Genomic DNA, 19260 nt, shown 5'->3' with positions numbered 1-19260 from the left:
AGAGGCTGCTACAGTAGCTTTTATTTTCTAACATTTCAGCCTTTACAGTTCAGCTCATTAATTAAATAAACTGAATAGGATCCAACTTTCAGAAGAAAATATGGTTTGGATGTGAGGTATCCCCTAAAAGCTCACATGTGAGACAATGTAAGAAGGTGCAGAGGAGAAATGATTGGATTGTAAGAGTCTTAACCCAATCAGTGAATTAATCCCCTGATGGGGGTTAACTGAATGGTAACTGAAGTGGTATGGTATAGGAATTGGGGTGTGGCTTTGGGATATATATATTTGTATCTAGCAAGCGAAGAACTCTCTCTCTGCTTTCTGATCATCGTGATGTGAGCTAGTTCTCTTTACCACATACTCCACCATGATGTTCAGCTTCACCTTGAGCCCTGAGGGATGGCACTTGCCTTCTTTGGACTAAGATCTCTGAAATCTTGAGCCCTCATATAAATCTCTTCTCCTCTGTAATTGTGCTGGTCAGGTCCTTTAGTCACAGCAGCAAAAAAACTGACTAAAACACTTTATGACTGAAAATAGGGGAAAGTAAATGAAATTTGCCTCAAAATGCACAAATCATAAAGGAAATGAGAGATGTATTTGTCTATATCAAAATCAAAACTTTCGTTATAAAAAATGTCCTACAAATAAGTTACAGTCTGAGTAAAGACTTTCAAAATACAATATCCAAAGTATATAAGAAATTTGTACAACTCAATACAACACAAGAAAATCAACACAAAAATAGGCAAAGACTAAAGAGAAGACCTTCCTAACCAATAAATATAATAATTTCCACCTTACTAAAATAAGGCAAATTCTAAAAATAATTTTTTTCTTTTGCAATTAGCAAATAATATTTGGTGTGATAATTTCAAATCATGTGTCCATTCTTTCCCCAAAATCTTTCATCCAGTGGTTTTAGCATTCACTGATGATTTTTGACTGAAACAGTTTCAAAATAGTAGTTTTCTAATTCTACCATTGCTTCCATATTTATTAGCTGTTGTTTTTCTACAAAGAAAAAATTTATTTTTCCTCCTTTAAAAAAATATCACTATAAAGTTGAAGATTTTTTTATTTTTGTTATTAATATTTAATGCATTATAATCCTTCACTTTTTTTTCCTTTTTATCTTTAAGCTTAGATCTGTCCTGTGAACGCTCCTTTAAACTGTTGTTTTGTTTTGTTTTGTTTCTGTAAACATTCCCATAATTCCTGAGAAGTTCTTTCTCTTTTTCTGGCACACAAAATATTCCAGATTCACCTTGAGTTTTCCCTTGCCCCAGGCTTGGAGCTGACCATTTCTTTAATGAGCCTTTGTTGTCTTTCCTATGAAATAATATTTACAAATTAGGATTTTTTAAAATTCCTTCTAGGTATCATTGCTTCTAGACTCTTTTCAGTATACAGAGTTACATTCATATTTGCATGGAAAAATAGATATGTATGTATGCATGCATTTTTAAGTCATAAAATCCTACTAATAGCTTCAGTTAGAATCCAGCATCACCAAGTTCTTCTTCATCTTTTCTATCTGTCTATACAAATAAAAATATTTATATTTTCCTTAGCCAACAGTGAAAATTCTGATTCTTACCATCATCAACATATTTACTCAATAGGTGAATAGATACATAAATTGTCATAAAGTGCTATTTAGAAGTTAATGTGAATCAAATTAGATTTATATGTATCAACATTACCACACCTGAAAATCAAAATGTTATTTTTTAAAGGCACAGCACACACACACACACACACACACACACACACAAGAATACTTACATTTATGTATATGTATAATAAAACATGTAAACATGAAATTTACAAAATTGGTTTCCTCTGGGAGAGGAGGAAAGTAAGTCTAAGAAAGAATAAAAATGTGATAGCAACTTCAAAGAAATGTTTTATTTCTTTTACTATAGAAAAGGATTATAAGGGGCCAGGGTTGTGGCTCAGTGGCAGAGTACTTGCCTAGCATGTGTGAGGCATTGGGTTCAATTCTTAGCACCACATATAAGTAAATAAAATAAAGGTCCATGTACTACTAAAAAAATATTTTTAAAAAAGAAAAGGAGTAGAAGTAAATATGAAAATGTTAGCATCTGTAAATTTTGTATAGTAGGAGTAAGGATGTTTGTGATACTCATGCTATTGGAGGCCATGTATGACTCAATACTAAATACTGTATTAGAGAAATTTATAATTTCATGCTGTTTTCTGCCTCCTAGGCAATATGGTGCAGAGTTATGAAGAGTTTATTTTTTTGTTGTTGTTTTTCTTTTTTTCTTTTTTCTTTTTTTTTTTTTTAGTTATCAAGAGGCCTTTATTTTATTTATTTATATGTTGTGCTGAGAATCAAACCCAGGGCCTCACACATGCTAGACAAGCACTATGCCACTGAGCTACAACCCCAGCCCCCGAAGAGTTTACTTTTAATTTTCCAAAGAATCAATCAGAAATTGTAGGAACAAAATTAAAATATTTTCTTATAACACAAAGTTAAAATTTTAATGTAAAATTTAGTTCCATTAAACATTTTTATTTGGAATCATACCAAGTTTTTAAATGTACCTTATTTGAAAAGCTAATACGTTTTTTTCCTTCAATACTAGAAAGCCATTCTGTTAATTCTTGCTAAAAATTAGAGGGATGATTTCTAAGTTTTTTTTAGCTTCAGAAACTACTTTCTTTTAACAATGTTATTTATTTTATAAATAAATCAGTAGAAATCTTAGGTCTTTGCAAAATATATAAATAAAACTATGCTCATGGCTGCTTTTTTCTCTAAAGTTCCTTAAATTTCAAATTATTTTTAAGAGTTCATTTCTGTGCTCTCTTCAGCAGGCAGCACATATACTAAAATTGGAAAGACACAGAGAAGATTAGCTTGGCCCCTGCACAAGGATGACACACAAATTCGAGGAGCGTTCCATTTTTTTTTTAAAGTTTATTTCTAAGATAACTAAGCATTTGAAATGTATCTTCCCACATGTGTACATATTTATTGTTTTTTAAAGTTTGTCTGAAAAAAACTATCTACATACAAGGTGAAAGAAAAATTCATATTTACCAAATCTTACTTTCTTGAGTTACATGTATGTCTTCCCTGGTCTAGTGTTATCTTAACACAGATTTTCCAGTGCATGTGTTTATACACACATGGTTTTATATAAATTGTATCTTAAAATGTAGGTATCCTGTGTTTTGAGTTGGTCTGCTTTGATTGTATTTAGTTGTTTGTTGTTTGGCCAACATGCAAAATGTGCTTTGGTTGACTTTAGGTGGGCAATGACCTCTCTATCTTTATGCTCCAGCCTTGTGCATTTTAAGAAATGTTCAGTTTTTGAAAAGCCTTAAGGAATTTAGTGTACCAATGAACATATTTTCTTTCTTTATATTTATATTTATAACTGTCAGAACTTCAGCATTTCCAATGGGAATTTTTCTATTTATGCTGATTTCTTTCTAAGCCTTCTAAAAAGCCTTTAAAAGTTTTTTTCAGCATTAGCATTTTTAACTTACTTCCAGTTTTGTCGTTTAAATTTCACCAAATTAACCAGACTTGCCAGTTGTCATCAAAAACTTCCTTAACTACAAATTTATAGCAGTTCTAATTGGATGTTTTTTAGTAGCTTGTGGATAGTTCTGTGATATCAGTCAGCATTTTAAGAAATGTTCATTTCATCTCTGTCCCAGCTCCCTGCAGCTGCAACTGGAGGGAGCTGGAGCAAAGAAGAGTGACCTTCTTCTATAGGAAGATAAATTGACTATGTAGTTAGTACATGACTCAGCTCAACTTGTCAACCCAGAGATGGGAAGACTGAGAAGCTCAAAGAAGATTAGACCAAGAGCAGAGAGTAAACCTGAGGAAAAGAAATGGTAAACTGAGGGCAGAAAAAGAGTCCAGAGGTCTAGCACCTTGCTTACCTGGTTCCCTATAGTCTTCTTACCTCTGCCAATTAATCAGATTCTAAAAGCTACAAACCCTGTAAATAATTTCTAGAAAACCAGTGAATTTGGCAAATTGATCTTCATTGAATTACATTTTAGGTGTATTTACTTTTTAACATGTTGGTTACTGGGCAAATAGCATATGAGATTTTGGCAAATTATTTTTCTGAGAATTGACCTAGAGCATAATATTGCTGATTATGATTCCTGGGAACAGGGAGATCTGTGATTAGGAAAAGGAGAAGAATGAAATACTTTCCTAGACACAAATTTTGTATTTGTTTTGATGTTTCCTGCCTTCTTTCTCTTTTGATACTGTGCCCTTCAAAATTACATTATCTTTTTTTTTTTTCTCTCTCTCTCTCTTTTAATCAGTGTCCTCTTTCTGCCACATAACTCACCTAACTATTGAGACTGAAAGAAAAATACATAGAACCAATACTGGGACTCCAGTACTGTATACTAGTATAAATGTACTTGTGTAAGTTTTTAAAATATTGAAATATTTTGGTAATTTTTTTAGCCATTCTTCAATCCCTTCATTTTACTCCTTCAACTCACCACTAGGACTTTCTGGTTCTCGCCATAATCAAGCATCACTTGGACTTCTGTGACTCTATTTCAACCCAAGCTTGGCAGATACCTCTCCTCTACCTATTGTTAAGCATTGGTATTTCAGTAATCCACACAAATTCATGAGTCACAATTCTTTGCCCATCCCAATATGTTTATGTTTTTAAAAGAAATTATTTATTAGCTCAAATAAAAGCCAACTTGAAATCCAACTCAGATGGAGAAAACAGATTTCACCTCCATGAAGAAAGATGCCTCTGCACATTGTGGTTGCCAGTCCCTAAGTAAGCAGTCCTATGTGGGAGTCATTTCATCCCAGGGTACTGTCTCAGATGGAGTCAATTTTCTTTCCACTTCTTCCTTTTTTCATATTTAAAATTTTAAATTGGGGCAGGGGGAGGGGGTCGTGCTGGTATTAGGGATTGAACCCAGGGGTGCTTCTACTGAGCTATATCTCCAGTCCTTTTTTATTTTTTATTTTGAGACAGGGTCTTGCTAAGTTGCTCAGGGTCTCACTAAGTTGCCAAGGCTGGCTTCAAACTTTGATTCTCCTGCCTTAGCCCCCCAAGTTGCTTGTATTGCACCATCCCAGGCTGAGGGGTTTTGATTTTCTTACAGTGGTTTCCATTGAGTTATAAGGTTGGTTACCTCCAGATGGAAAGAAAGGTATAGATAACATTAGAGTATACTATCAACTTCCGAGTGATAAAAGGCTGTTTCTACATAAAGTAGACTGATAGGGAGCTGCTGCTTCTCTCTAGTTTTCATTTGGCTATCATCTTCTAAGGGCTGTTCCTTCTTTAGCTGTAGTGTGGGGAACTTGGTTCCTTCTCTTAAACCTCTTTAAGGCCTTTCCATATTCTTTTTCTCCTTTAGATAATCAGAAACATAATATATCCAGCTATTTAAAGCCCTAGATTACTAGATGGTTTCTAAGTTCCTTTTCATCCATTATACATAAGTTAAAAAGTATCCTAAGGGAAACATGGGGCATAAATGATAAGTGGGTTGAGCAAAAAAAAAGGATTCAAATTTAGTGTGGGTAATGAATCTGACTTCCACTTAGGCTGTGACTCCTTCTTGCTTGGCTTCTTTTCTTCCAAGTTCAGTAAGCCAGAACTGATTCCATTTTGTTACTTCATATAGTAATAATCTTTCCATTGTGAAACAGATCTCAGGAAATTCCTCAATCAGCCAGAACAGCTATTCCCAGTCATTTCTTGCTTCGACTGTACTGAAGTCTCTAGTTTTCCGTATCAGTTGTTTTAATTTTATGCATTCTTAGTTCAATATTCCCAGTTTTCCTTTCTCTTCATGAATCTCTTCCTGGTTGCCTCCCTTCTTTACCTTCCCTGTCTGCTGAGAGCTTTGGCCTGCCTCATCACAGTTGTCCTCAAGTTCCCTGGTCTTTGTCCTCATAAGCTTCTCAAACACTTTTACCCAAAACAAAATTACACTTCAAATACCCATATTTACACTAAAAATATATAAGATGATGGCTGGTCTGCTGCAAAAAAAATAACTGTAGTTGGGAAGGAGAGCTCCTCAGTATAACTAAAATTTTAAAATATACTCTCAAAAATTAAAAAACAAACTGCATTTTTTTTATCAAATGCAAACATTGTATGAAATGTTTGTCTTGTAGGCTAAAAAGTTCAAATAAAAAATTATCTCATACATAAAAAAATAACCTTTTTACCATAGTATAATTGTCTAGTTAAATAAATAGTAATAGTGGAAAAAAAGTTGATCATAGGGGCAGTAGTTTTCATAAAGTCTAAATCTGTCTTGTCCAAAAATCTCATTTATGAATATGTTAGGACATTGTTTTCTTGGGGCCAACACATCTTAAATTAGAATATTTATTTAGTATACATTTTAAAAAATCAAATAACCCTATAAATACTATGTGATTAGTCTGCACAGTAGCCTAATAATAAGAATCACAGTGTAGCCTCATTATTATGGATATAGACATAAATACCTGATAATCATAACTTTTCATATTGTGTTACTTTTGTCTTGTTTATCTTTGTGACTTAAGTGATAAGAATTAACCTGTATGGAGAATTTATTCTATGTAGCCACTATGCTAAACCCTTAACATTCATGATCTTATTTAACCTTCGCAGCAACACTAAGAGGCAGATAGTTATCATGCCCCACTGAGTTCAGAAGGGTATTGCAATCTGCCCAAGTTTGTACAAACAATAAATAGCAGAGCTGGGATTTGAACCCTGGACCTTTTGCTGCAAAGTCATCTCTCATACCTTTGCCACACTCTAGTAGATGCTTTAGAGTTAGCACATTGTGAGCCCTCCATAAATATTTGAGAAATATACAAACATTGAAACACTTTGGTTTGGTTTTGCCAGTGTTTATGAGATGTGTACTCTGCACAGGCATTCAAAGATCATCATATAAACATTGATTAAGATTATATGGAATGAAAATCAAAACCACAATGAGATACCACTTCACACCCACTAGGATGATTAAAATTTAAAAAGAAAACAAGTATTGGTAATGATATAGAAAAATTAGCGCATTCATGCAGTGTTTGTGAGACTGTAAAATCCTGCTGCCATTTTGAGAAAGAGCCTAACAATTTCTTAAAATGTTAAGCATAAAATCTGTATGACCCAGAAATTCTGTTCTCAAGGGAATTGAAAACATATGTCCTCACAAACACTTGTACATAAATATCACAGCGGCATGATTCATTATAGTCAATGAGCTAGAGCTATCCAAGTGTCCATAAATTGAGTTGATGAACAAAATGTGGTTTATCCATACAATGAAATACTTTTTGACCTTAAAAAGGAATGAAGTCCTGAGAATATCATACTAAGTGAAAAACAAACAAAAAGGTTACATGTTGTGTGGCTCCATATATATGAATTGGCCAGAATAGGCAAATCCACAGAAACATAAAGTGGCTTGCCGGGGGCTTGTGGGAGGGAGGGATGGGAAGTGATTTCTACCTAATGAGTATGGGGTTTCTTCTGAGGGTAATGAAAATGTTCTACAATTAAACAATGGTGATAGTTGCACAACTATGAATTTACTAAAAGTCATTGAATTGGACATTTTAAAAGGGTGAACTTATGGCATATAAACACTTTTTAAAAATTACATCTCAATAAAATTGTTTTTAAAAAGACATGCTAGTCTCTGAGGATGCAAGGATGAGGAAAATGGCTAATTCTCCTTTGGAGCCCACTCTTTAGTTGGGAGAGGTAATTATAAACAAATCATGTAATGCAAGATGATAAATGTGAAAAATTGAGGTACGTAAACCAGACTCTGGGAACACAGGACAGAATAAATAACCACTTGGTGGATGTGGGAAAGTTTCCATAAGGAAACATCTAAGTTAGATTTAGAAGGATGAGTTCAAAGGGAGTGAGTAGGTCCCATTTCAGGCAGAAAGAATACCCAAAGCACAGCTATGTGAAAAGATATCAACTATTTTGGGAATGGGAAGATCATATGAATGTGTGAGTGTAAGGCACACAAGAAGTGTCAAAGGAGAGAAGAAGCCTAAAACTTGGGTACTAACCAGATGGAGAGGAGCCCATACATGACATGCCTAGAAGTCTGACTTTATCCTGGAAGAATGTATTGTCATTGGAAGAGTTTTGTTTGTTTGTTTTTGTTTTTCTCTTTTGTGGTGCTGGGGATTGAACCCCGGGGCTTGTGCATGCAAAGCAAGCACTCTACCAACTGAGCTATATCCCCGCCCTCATTGGAAGTTCTTGAGCAGATGAATGACATGATTGGATTTTTGTTTTCAAAAAATAATCATAGTAGCAATGTGGGAAAAGAGTTGGAGGGAAAAAAGACAGAAGTTCTTGAAGGCAGTGTTATTGGGAAATGGATTATTTCTGCCCAGATTCCCATCCAGTTTCTGCCTATAGGGAAAAGATTTTTCTTTCCCTCCACTTTCGGGCTTTTTACCTTTGATTTTGAACTGTGGTAGCACTCTTGGTTGGGCTACCACAGTTAAAATGGGTGGCTTGCTGTGATTCCCCAGAGATATGCCCCTCTTATGCTTGCTGCTTCTGCCTTGAGTAGAGTTAAAGGGCATGCCAGGGCCCATCTCCTCTGCTGCTAAGGTAAGAAATAGGAAATCTAATTTTGGCCTTGCATTGTAACCAGTTTTTATAATGTACCTCTTACCCACCCCCCCAAAAAATTATGGTGCTATTAGGCATTTACAGGTCTATTAGTTAAGCCAGTTCCTTTGTCAGGGATTCAGAGGGTTATCAGGAGCCCTCAGTTCCACCCTAAACTCCTAATAATAGAAGTGATAAGAGAGGAGAAGAAACAGTTCATACGTTTCAGAGTTAGAATCAACAAAATGAGGCCTAGTTGGACTCTTTTCTAATACCAACATTTGTAGAGAGAGTAGAAGGAAGGGATTGAAGCAGGCATTTAAGGGAAATGCCACAGTAAAATGCATGCAGGTAGATAAGAAGAGGACAGATTGAAGCAATGGGAAGAGATCCAGTTTAGTCAAACTCGTCCATCACAGAGGATTTCATAGTTAATGTGTAGCAAGCTGTTAAGAGCGCAGACTGTGACAGTAGGAAAGGCATGGCTTAAAGACAGAGATGAGGAATTCATTCCAAACATCCTGAGTTTGAGGTGCTTCTGTACCTCACCTGAGGTCCTAGGTCAGACCTAGAGTTTAAAAGAGAAATTATGATACAAATTATGATACAAAGACATACACTAAACATTGGTTGAATAATTACACTTTCTGAATTACATTCTAGTGATAGGTACATTATATGATATTTTGCTGTAAATTCTAATTGTTCTTATTAGAATAGACAGCCATTTCAGAGACATTTGCATGTACTAGTTTTGATGTCATTGATAAAAATAATTAATAACATTTTATTTTATGCCTTTTTTAAACCAGAGTAAGTTTATTGTTCTATTTTCTCTAGCCTGCAGAGAAAAACCAGTTCTACTTTAAAGTAGATCAGATCACTGTTAAAATTTTATTCAATTACTTGGGAATGGACAATTTGGAATATCTTTTTTTAAAATTTATATTTTAAGTTTTGGGTGGACACAGTATGTTTATTTGACATTTATGGGGTGCTGAGGATTGAACCCAGCACCTTGCGCATGCTAGGCAAGCACTCCACCACTGAGCCACAACCCCAGCCCCAGAATATCTTTTTTTTAATATTTAATTTTTAGCTGTAGTTGAATACAATACCTTGATTGATCTTTTTCTTTTCTTTTTTTTTTTTTTTTTTTTTTGTGGTGCTGGGGATCAAACTCAGGGCCTCACATGTGCTAGGTGAGTGCTCTACCTCTGAACCACAACCCCAGGCCTGGAATATCTTTTTTTAAAAAATCTGTCATTTCTTTTTTAAGATAATTTAAAGGTTTGTTTTTTTTTTTAAGTTAGGTGATTAAAACCCTATTTCTTCACTCTATATCCTTGAAAACAGATTCTTTTTGGCTTGTTTACAAATATTAATGAGAGCTCTTTAATTACAATTCTAGTCATTAGTTCCCTATCCTTCAGGAGACCAGCATGAAGTCCCAATCATCTGTTTGTAAAACAGAGGCTTATTAATTCTTTTAGGATCAAGAGCTAGATGACAAGAGGTAGTAATGGTTTCTACCAGAGCTACCCTTTGATCAAAGTCTGTTAAACCTGACATCAGTGCTTTGATTGGTGGCCTGTGCTTCACTGGAATAGCACCAGGCTTTGAAATGCCTTATTGTTTTTTATGAGTTTTACTAAATTTCCTTTTCCTCTCTTTCAATTCTAATAACTGACTTTTAATCCTATCATATGGCCAGGAAATTTGTCTCAAAAGACCAGTAATTTACCATGGTACAAAATAGAGCAAATAGATTAGGTCCCTGTGCTTTCCAGATAAAAACGTGTGTTGCCATCTTGAGCATTTAACAATTTTTATTCCTAGCACTTCTCACCAAAGGCAAGATTTTTCTTTTGTTTTTCAAAAATAATATTGAACAAAAGACAGGAACAAAATGGCTAGTGTCAGCTATTTAACTGAAGAGAGGAGTATATGTTCCTCTGTCTCCATTCATCATGACATGGGCATGTTGCCTTGACTACATTTTTCCATGAGTCTTGTGATAAAAATCACTGTAGGCTCGGATCACATCTCAATTTTAGAAATATTTATTTTTAAGTTCCTTATTTATCACACATTTAAAGGGTTATTTTCTCTAATCATTTCTTTCTAAGGACAAATAGTCATGGTGAGTTAGGATGTTTGTCTATAACTTATTACTGTAATGTCTTTTCTAAGTACAAGAATATTGTTATAAAAGATAAAAGACTTTTTAATTAAATCTTGCTATGCAGTAACCAAGCTTTACCAGACCATCAGATAGAGCACTAATCTCCAGGATACATAAAGAATTCAAAAAACTTAAAAACACAACAACAAAAGTAATCCAATCAATAAATGGGCTAAGGAACTGAACAAACACTTCACAAAAGAAGAAATACAGTCGATCCACAAACATGTGAAAAAATGTTCATCATCTCTAACAATTAGAGAAATGCAAATCAAAACTATTCTAAGATTTCATCTCACTCCAATCAGAATGGCAATTATCAAGAATATAAGCAATAATAAATGTTGGTGAGAATATGGAGAAAAAGATGCACTCATACATTGTTGGTGGGACTGCAAATTGGTACAACCACTATGGAAAGCAGTATGGAGATTCCTCAGAAAACTTTGGAGTGGAACTACCATTTGACCCAGTCTTCCCATTCTTTGGTTTATACCCAAAGGACTTAATATCAGCATGCTGTAGTGTCACAGAAACATCAATGTTTATAGCAGCTCAATTCAAGAGCCAAACTATGGAAGCAACCTAGGTGCCCTTCAAGAGATGAATGGATAAATATTTGTAGTACATATACACAATGGAATATTACTCAGCCTTAAAGAAGAATAGAATCATGGCATTTGACGGTAAATGGATGGAACTAGAGAATATCATGCTAAGTGAAATAAGCCAATCCCAAAGAACCAAAGGCCAAGTGTTTTTTCTGATAAGCGGATACTGATCCATAGTGGGGAAGTAGGGAAGAATGAAGGAACTTCAGATTGTGCAGAAGGGAGTAAGGGGAAGGGAGAGGATATGGAAATGGGAAGGACCATAAAATGAGACAGAATTATTACCCTATATACATGTATGATTATACTACTGGTGTGAGTGCATTACAGCAAGAGGAAGGAGAAGTTGTGCTCCTTTTGTGTACAGTATGTCAAAATGCATTCTACTGTCATGTATAACTAATTAGAACAATTTTTTTAAGGCAAAAAAAAAAAGTTTCTTCTATTATTAATCAGCCATGTCCCAAATACCAACTGAAACCTGCTTGAGGATTTAGTGGTAATATGTCTCTGTCTCAAAACATCTAGGGTTGTGTGTTTTGTTTTAAGCTGACCTAGGTGATATTCAAGTCTTTGAGTCCTGCCAATATGATAAATTTTTAAAATATTTTTTAGTTGTAGATGGACACAGTATATTTATTTTTATGTGGTGCTGAGGATTGAACCCAATGCCTCACATGTGCAAGACGAGCACTCTACCAATGAGCTACAGCCCCAGCCCCAGTATGGTAATTTCCTAGCTATTAGAATCCCTGTGCTTTCTTCTCTTCACCTCAGCAACAGTTTTCCTCTTTTTGACTGTGCAAACACTTTAGTAACATGTTTAATGCCTGCATAGGAGTTACTCTCTATAGGTATTCATCAGTTTTGAAAAATAATCATGAGAGAAGCCAGAGGGACTTTCATGAATTATCTAAAAGACTTCATGTTTTTCCTTTAAAAAAGTTAGATTTACTACCCTTGTGTATATTTGACATGTGATTTCTCAATTCCTCTTTACCTTAAATAAATGAGGAAAGAAATGGAGCTTTAAAACCACAAGTACATTTTGAAATATTTTATTCTATTCTCATAATCTTAGATGGGTCTTGAATCCCTTTGAGACTATGGAAAAAAAAGAACTGCTCTCTCAAAACACATGTGCAATGTACACAATATTTTATAGTCAATTTCAGGGGCTCACAGAAGGCCCTCTAAGGTCTTGAGAAGCCCATGGGTCACAAGTTAAAAACCCATGTTTTAAAAACCCTTTCTTTATTTCCATCTAGCGCATATTATTATCTTTAGGATGTAGCAAAGAGGTTTTCTCACTTGATTTCCTATCAATCATAGCTGCTAAATGTAAAAGAAACCTCATCAATGAACTTCCTGCCGAATTGCCCAAAGGCTGTAATCAGAAATCATAACTAATGGTATGGATTGGATTTCTCCCTGCTTTCCTCAGAGGAAATCTTTATTCCTATTAAGTCTTTTAGCTTCTGGTAGCTCTGTGGCCAAGATACTAACTTATAGGTTCACTACCTGTAACAACATTCATTATTGTCCAACTTAGCCAACATCATTGCAAATCTTCCCATTTGCTAAAATTATATTCTTAGTGTATCCTTTGGTCAAGAAATTATTAGAATAATTTCTACCCACTCCTTTCTTTTCTGAATTTGACATGCTGAAGGCTCAATTTATTGTTATCCAAGTGGCATGCATTTTTAGAAAAGTACCCATGTTGATCACTCCCATGCACTGTTAGTAAACTCTCATAGTAGCAAAGGTAATTTCTGTAAGTCATTCCTAACCTTTCCTCCCAACTGCTTCTAATACATAATAAAAATTTCTCAAATGCTGTTTTCCAAAATTAGTCATTGCTTAAGTTGTAAAAGTTCTTTTTAAAAAATAGCTTAATTAAATAACTCAATTAAGGAGCTCAACTCTATTTGAAGGCCCTGAGAATTCTCTTTTTAGGGGAAGATTTCTTTCATTGTTTGATGTTGTTGAGAAGATTGCTTTTGTTTTAGCAAGTCTTAAACAATTTTATTTTATTAGTGGAAAGGTGAAGAAGTAAACCTTTAAAGAAATAAATGATTTAAAATGTAGAATGGAACAAAGTTCTGAAATTAAACATTATTTAGTAGATGTAACAGCAGTCTATTATATATTTTATGTGTATAACTATACTGTTTTATTTTGCTCTTCTTACAAAAATGTTTTTAAAACAATGTTTAGGAAGAGAGGCAGTTGAGGGAGTAAAGCACTAAGTGGAAAATAAGCAGATTAAGCCAAAGACTACTTAATTAATGGTGATATCATTATCATATTTCTCTTATCAGCTCCCTGGTGGCTAGCACTTTATCCTCCTTGAAAAGCCTTACTAGATTAAGAAAAAAATGTATTGAGACTGTTAAGTGATCCCCCAAGAAAACAGTCAGTAATGACTATATAGGAAGTCTCCCACACGGAATGTTGCATAGCATTTTAGGGTCTTACTCTTAAATAAGTACACAATGAAAGATCACCAGGCATGGAGGAAAACCTCTCATGAAAAGCAAATGTGTAAGATAAGAAAGGCAGTAAAACAAAAACTATAATTAATAACCACAGAGAAGTAAAAGGAAATATTTTGCCCATGAAATGAGTAAGAGAAAGGAAATTATCAACAAACAGGTGCATGCTCTTAGAAATTAAAGTTATACTATCAGCAATTAATAATTCATTAAGGAAGGAAAAGAGATGCTGAGGAAATCACCTAGAAATAACAAATGGAAAATGAGAAAAGACAGAGGAAGGAAAAGTAACATAAGAAAATTTCCCCAAACCACAGGATGCAAGTTCTAATTGAAAATATCTACCAAACACCTATTGTGATGACTGAAAAACCATATGTGCTAAAGCCTCAGCCCCCCTGATCTTTTAGTTTTATTTTTTAGTTTTCTTCTGGGTTACTCTTCCTCAGAATGTTGTCTCCCTGTTTGCTGTCCTTTTCTTTAACTTTTTTTTTTTTTTACTTTTCTCAAACTATTTGTGTCATGACATCCAGTCCAATAACTGTATGCAACTGTATAGGGCAGTGGTTTCTGAATCTCAAAATCCAGTTGTTTCTTTCTCTTGGACTCCAGACCTGCCTTAAAACTTTCCACCATGGTATCAACCTGTTCTTACATGTCTGAAAGTAAACTTTTTTTCTTATTTCCTCTTTTTTCTCTTTTTTGCTTTCTGATGAATCACTTATCTTCCTGTGTTTCCTGTTACAGCAATTGAAAATATCCCTACCATGTTGCAAGTCAGAAATCCTCAGGACTCTGAGGATTACTAAGGACACAAACATATCCCCAACCTCTCACATTCAATCAGTGGTGTTATATCAAATCCTCTTGGTGATAAGCCTCATGAGTCCTGAGTGCCCAGGCCAGCCTGCTATTCCTCATTCTTAATATGAAAGGCAACCAGGGTCATTGGATATTTTAGGAGGAAATCTATAGCATGAACAGGGTAAACAAATACTAAAACAGATCCTGAAGATAACTTTCTAAAATCTTCTAATTAGTAGCTTCAGATTTATGGTGATACTGCAAATTTAAATAAAACCAGAATACTATGAAAAAAAAAATCAAGGAACAAAAGGATGTTAAAAGTATGACGGCCAAATTAAAATAATTCTATAGAAGAGTTGAGAGAGAAAAACTCCAAGTATTTATGGAGTAAAAAGACAAAAGAGGAAAATATGAGAGTCAATAAATAAGACATAAATGTATAGATCCAATACTATACTAACAGGAATCCCAGAAAAAAAGAGTAAATGAAAAAGAAAAAAAATTATCAAAGAATCATAGAAATTTCCAATAGCTAAACTTAATATTATTCAAAATGAATAGGCACATGTAAATATAGATGATACAGATACATATAGATCATTATCAAATTTTAGAACACTAGTGATAGAAGTTCCAGAAAGCCTCTAGAATGAAGAAAAAGTTTATAACTTACAAAGGAATCATATCATCAACATTATCCAGTGCTGGAGGAAATAGTAAAAATTGTTAAAGATTTGTATGCCCAGCTTTGAGCAACGATGCATGCCTATAATCCCAGCTGAGGCAGGAGGATCATAAGTTCAGTGCCAACCTCAGCAACTTAGTAAGACCATAAGCATAAGACCCCATCTCAAAGTAGAAAAAAAAAAGGGCTGGGCATGTGACTCAGTAGTTAAATGTCCCTGAATCCAACCCCCAGGACCAAAACTAAAAAATAAAAGGGATTCGTATGCCCAGCGTGACCACTAATGATGAGGGCAAACTTAATTCATTTCCAGACAGGCATAGACTCAGAAAGTTTACCTCCCTTATAAAGTCAAATGCTTTAACTTTATGTCTGCCAAACATTTGTCAGTATTTTCAAAATCCTATAAGCTCTCTTTGCAGTTTTATTGTATAGAATATAATATTTTCTTTAAATGTTTAACTGTCTTTATTTTTACCTTTTTAAAAGAAATGCCAAGCTCTATCTGCTAATCTGTCTTCTTCACCCTTTTCTTTTGACATATAGTATACAATTTCTCATCTGGTTGTTCATGATGTGGAATTTCATTAGTCGTGTATTCATATATGAACAAGGGGAAGTAATGTCCAATTCATTCTACTAATTTTCCTCCTCCAAATCCATCTCCCTTCCCTTCATTCCCCTTTGTCTAATCCAAAGTACTTATTTTTCCTTCTGTTCTTCCCTATTATGAGGTAGCACATGCATATCAGAGAGAACGTTTGGCCTTTGCTTTGGGGGATTAGCTTATTTCACTTAGCATAATAGTCTCCAGTTCCATCCATTTACTGGCAAATGCCAAAATTTCATTTCTCTTTATGGTTGAGTAATATTTCATTGTGTGTGTGTGTGTGTGTGTGTGTGTGTGTGTGTGTGTGTATCACATTTTCTTTTCCGTTCATCTGTTGAAGGGCATCTAAGTTGGTTCCATAGTTTAGCTCTTGTGAATTGAGCTGCTATAAACATTGATGTGGCTATATCACTATAGTATGCTGATTTTAAGTTCTTTGAGTACATCCCAAGGAATGGGATAGCTGGGTCAGTGGTGGTTCCATTCCAAATTTTCTGAGGGATCTCCCTACTGCTTTCCATAGTGGTTGTACCAATCTGCAGTCCTGCCAACACTTATTGTTACTCGTATTCTTGATAATGTCCATTCTGACTGAAGTGAGATGAAACTCAGTGTATTTTTAATTTGCATTTCTCTAACCCCTAAAGATATTGAACATTTTTTCATACATTTGTTGATGAATTTTATTTCTTCTTCTATGAAGTGCCCGTTCAGTTCCTTTGCTCATGTATTGATTGGGTTATTTGGGGGTTTTTGGTGTTAAGTTTTTTGAGTTCTTTATATATCCTGGAGATTAATGCTCTATCTGAAGTGCAGGTGGCAAAGATTTTCTCCAATTTTGTAGGTTCTCTCTTCATGTTCTTGATTATTTCCTTTGCTGTGACAAAGATTTTTGGTTTGATTCCATTCCATTTTTTGATTTCTAATTTTATTTCTTGCATTTTAAGAGTCTTGTTAAGAAAGTTGATTCCTGTGCCAACATGATGTAGATTTGGGCCTACTTTTTCTTCTTTTAGGCACAAGGTATCTGTTCTAATGCCTAGCTCCTTGATCCACTTTGAGTTAATTTTTGTTCTGGGTGAGAGATGGTGTTTAATTTAATTTTGCTACATATGGATTTTCAGTTTTCCTAGCACTTTGTTGAAGAGGCTGTCTTTTCTCCATATATGTTTTTGGTGCCTTTGTTTAGTATGACATAACTGTATTTATGTGGATTTCTCTCTGTCTCTTCTATTCTGTATCATTGGTCTACATATGTCTGTTTTGGTGCCAGTACAATTCCATTTTTGTTACTGTGGCTCTGTAGTATAGTTTAAGGTCTGGTGTTGTGATACCTACTGCTTCACTTTTCTTGCTAAGGATTGCTTTGACTTTTCCAAATATTCAAAAGCAAATGAATTTCATGAGTTCTTTTTCTATTTCTGTGAAGAACGTTGGAATTTTAATAGGAATTTTATTAAATCTGTATAGCACTTTTGGTAGTATGGCCACTTTGACAATATTAATTCTGCCTATCCAAGAACATAGGAGATCTTTCCATCTTCTAGGGTCTTCTTCAATTTCTTTCTTTAGTATTCTGTAGTTTTCATTGTAGAGGTCTTTTGCCTCTTTTGCTAGATTGATTCCCAAATTTTTATTTTATTTTGAGTTTTTTATAGTTTTCCTAATTTCTCTTTCAGATGATTTACCACTGATACATTGATTTTGGGGTGTTAATTCTATATCCTGCTACATTGCTGAATTCATTTATGAGCTCTAGAAGTTTTCTGGTGGAGTTTTTGGTCTTCTAAGTATAAAATCATGTCATTGGCAAATAGGGATGTTTTGAGTTCTTTTCCTATTTGTGTCCCTTTAATTTCTTTCTTCCATCTAATTGCTCTGGCTAGAGTTTCAAGGATGTTGTTGAATAGAAGTGGTGAAAGAGGGTATCCTTGTTTTGTTCCAGTTCTTAGAGGGAATGCTTTTAATTTTCTCCGTTTAGAATGATGTTGGCCTTGGGTTTAGCATATGTAGCTTTTACAATGTTGAGGTATGTTCCTATTTTCCCTAGTTTTTCTGTTGTGTTAAACATGCTGTATTTTGTCAATTGCTTTTTCTGTGTCTGTTGAGATAATCATGTGATTCTTGTCTTTAAGTCTATTGATGTGATGATGAATTATGTTTATTGATTTCTGTATGTTGAACCAAACTTGCATCACTGGGAAGACCCACCTTGATCATGATGTACTGTCTTTTTTTAATGTTTTTGTATGTGATTTGCCAGAATTTTATTGAGAATTTTTGCATTCATGTTCATGAGGACTATTGGTCTGAAATTTTCTTTCCTTGATGTGTCTTTTCTGGTTTTGGTACCAGGGTGATAACTAGCTTCATAGAATGAGTTTGAAAGGATTCCTTCCTTTTCTATTTCATAGAATAATTTGAGGATCATTGGTGTTGATTCTTCTTTGAAGGTCTGGTAGAACTCAGCTGAAAATCCATCTGGTCCTGGGCTTTTCTTAGTTGGTAGGTTTTGATAGCATCTTCAATTTCATTACTTGAAATTGGTCCGTTTTAATTGTCTATGTCCTCTTCATTCAGTTTGGGTAGGTCGTATGTCTCTAGAACTTTGTTGTCTTCAAGATATTCTATTTTATTAGAGTATAAAATTTTTCAAAATAATTTCTGATTATCATCTGCATTTCAGTAGTGTCAGTCATGATATTTCCTTTTTCATCACAAATTTTATTTGAGTTTTCTCACTCTTTGTTAGCTTGGCTATGTGTTTATCAATTTTATTTATTTTTTTTTTCAAAGAACCAACATTTTGTTTTCTCAATTTTATAAATTATTTCTTTTGTTTCAATTTCATTGATTTCAGCTCTGATTTTAATTTGTGTCTTCTGCTTTTGGTGATGATTTGTTCTTCTTTTTTCTAAGGCTTTAACATGTAATATTAGATAAATATTTATAATATATTTATAATATAATATTAAATAAATATTTGGCAATTTCCTATTCTTTTAATGAATGAGTTCAATGCAATTAACTTTCCTCATAGAAGTGTCTTCATAGTGTTGCAGATAGTTTGATATGTTGTATTGCTATTCTCATTTACCTCTTAAGTATTTTTTTTTAATTTCATCACTGATTTCTTCTGCTATCCATGGGTCACTCGGTATCATGTTTTTTAGTCCCCAGGTGTTAGAAAAGCTTCTATTTTTTATTTCATTG

General features: G+C 34.2%; 1 protein-coding gene and 1 non-coding gene across 2 annotated transcripts in view; both read left to right on the top strand.

The window, feature by feature from the left end:
* Positions 1 to 19260, top strand: part of Zranb3 (zinc finger RANBP2-type containing 3) — a 116071-nt gene that overhangs the window by 57290 nt on the left and 39521 nt on the right. The window lies entirely within an intron of this gene.
* On the top strand, positions 2838 to 2948 carry LOC113183362 (U6 spliceosomal RNA). Its single transcript, XR_003300860.2, has one exon. It is a non-coding gene; the product is annotated as a U6 spliceosomal RNA (small nuclear RNA).

The sequence above is a fragment of the Urocitellus parryii genome, chromosome 1, assembly GCF_045843805.1.
Source record: "Urocitellus parryii isolate mUroPar1 chromosome 1, mUroPar1.hap1, whole genome shotgun sequence".
NCBI lineage: Eukaryota > Metazoa > Chordata > Mammalia > Rodentia > Sciuridae > Urocitellus > Urocitellus parryii.
The sequence above is the reverse complement of the archived record's forward strand: the minus strand, read 5'-3'. Positions and strand labels throughout refer to the sequence as shown.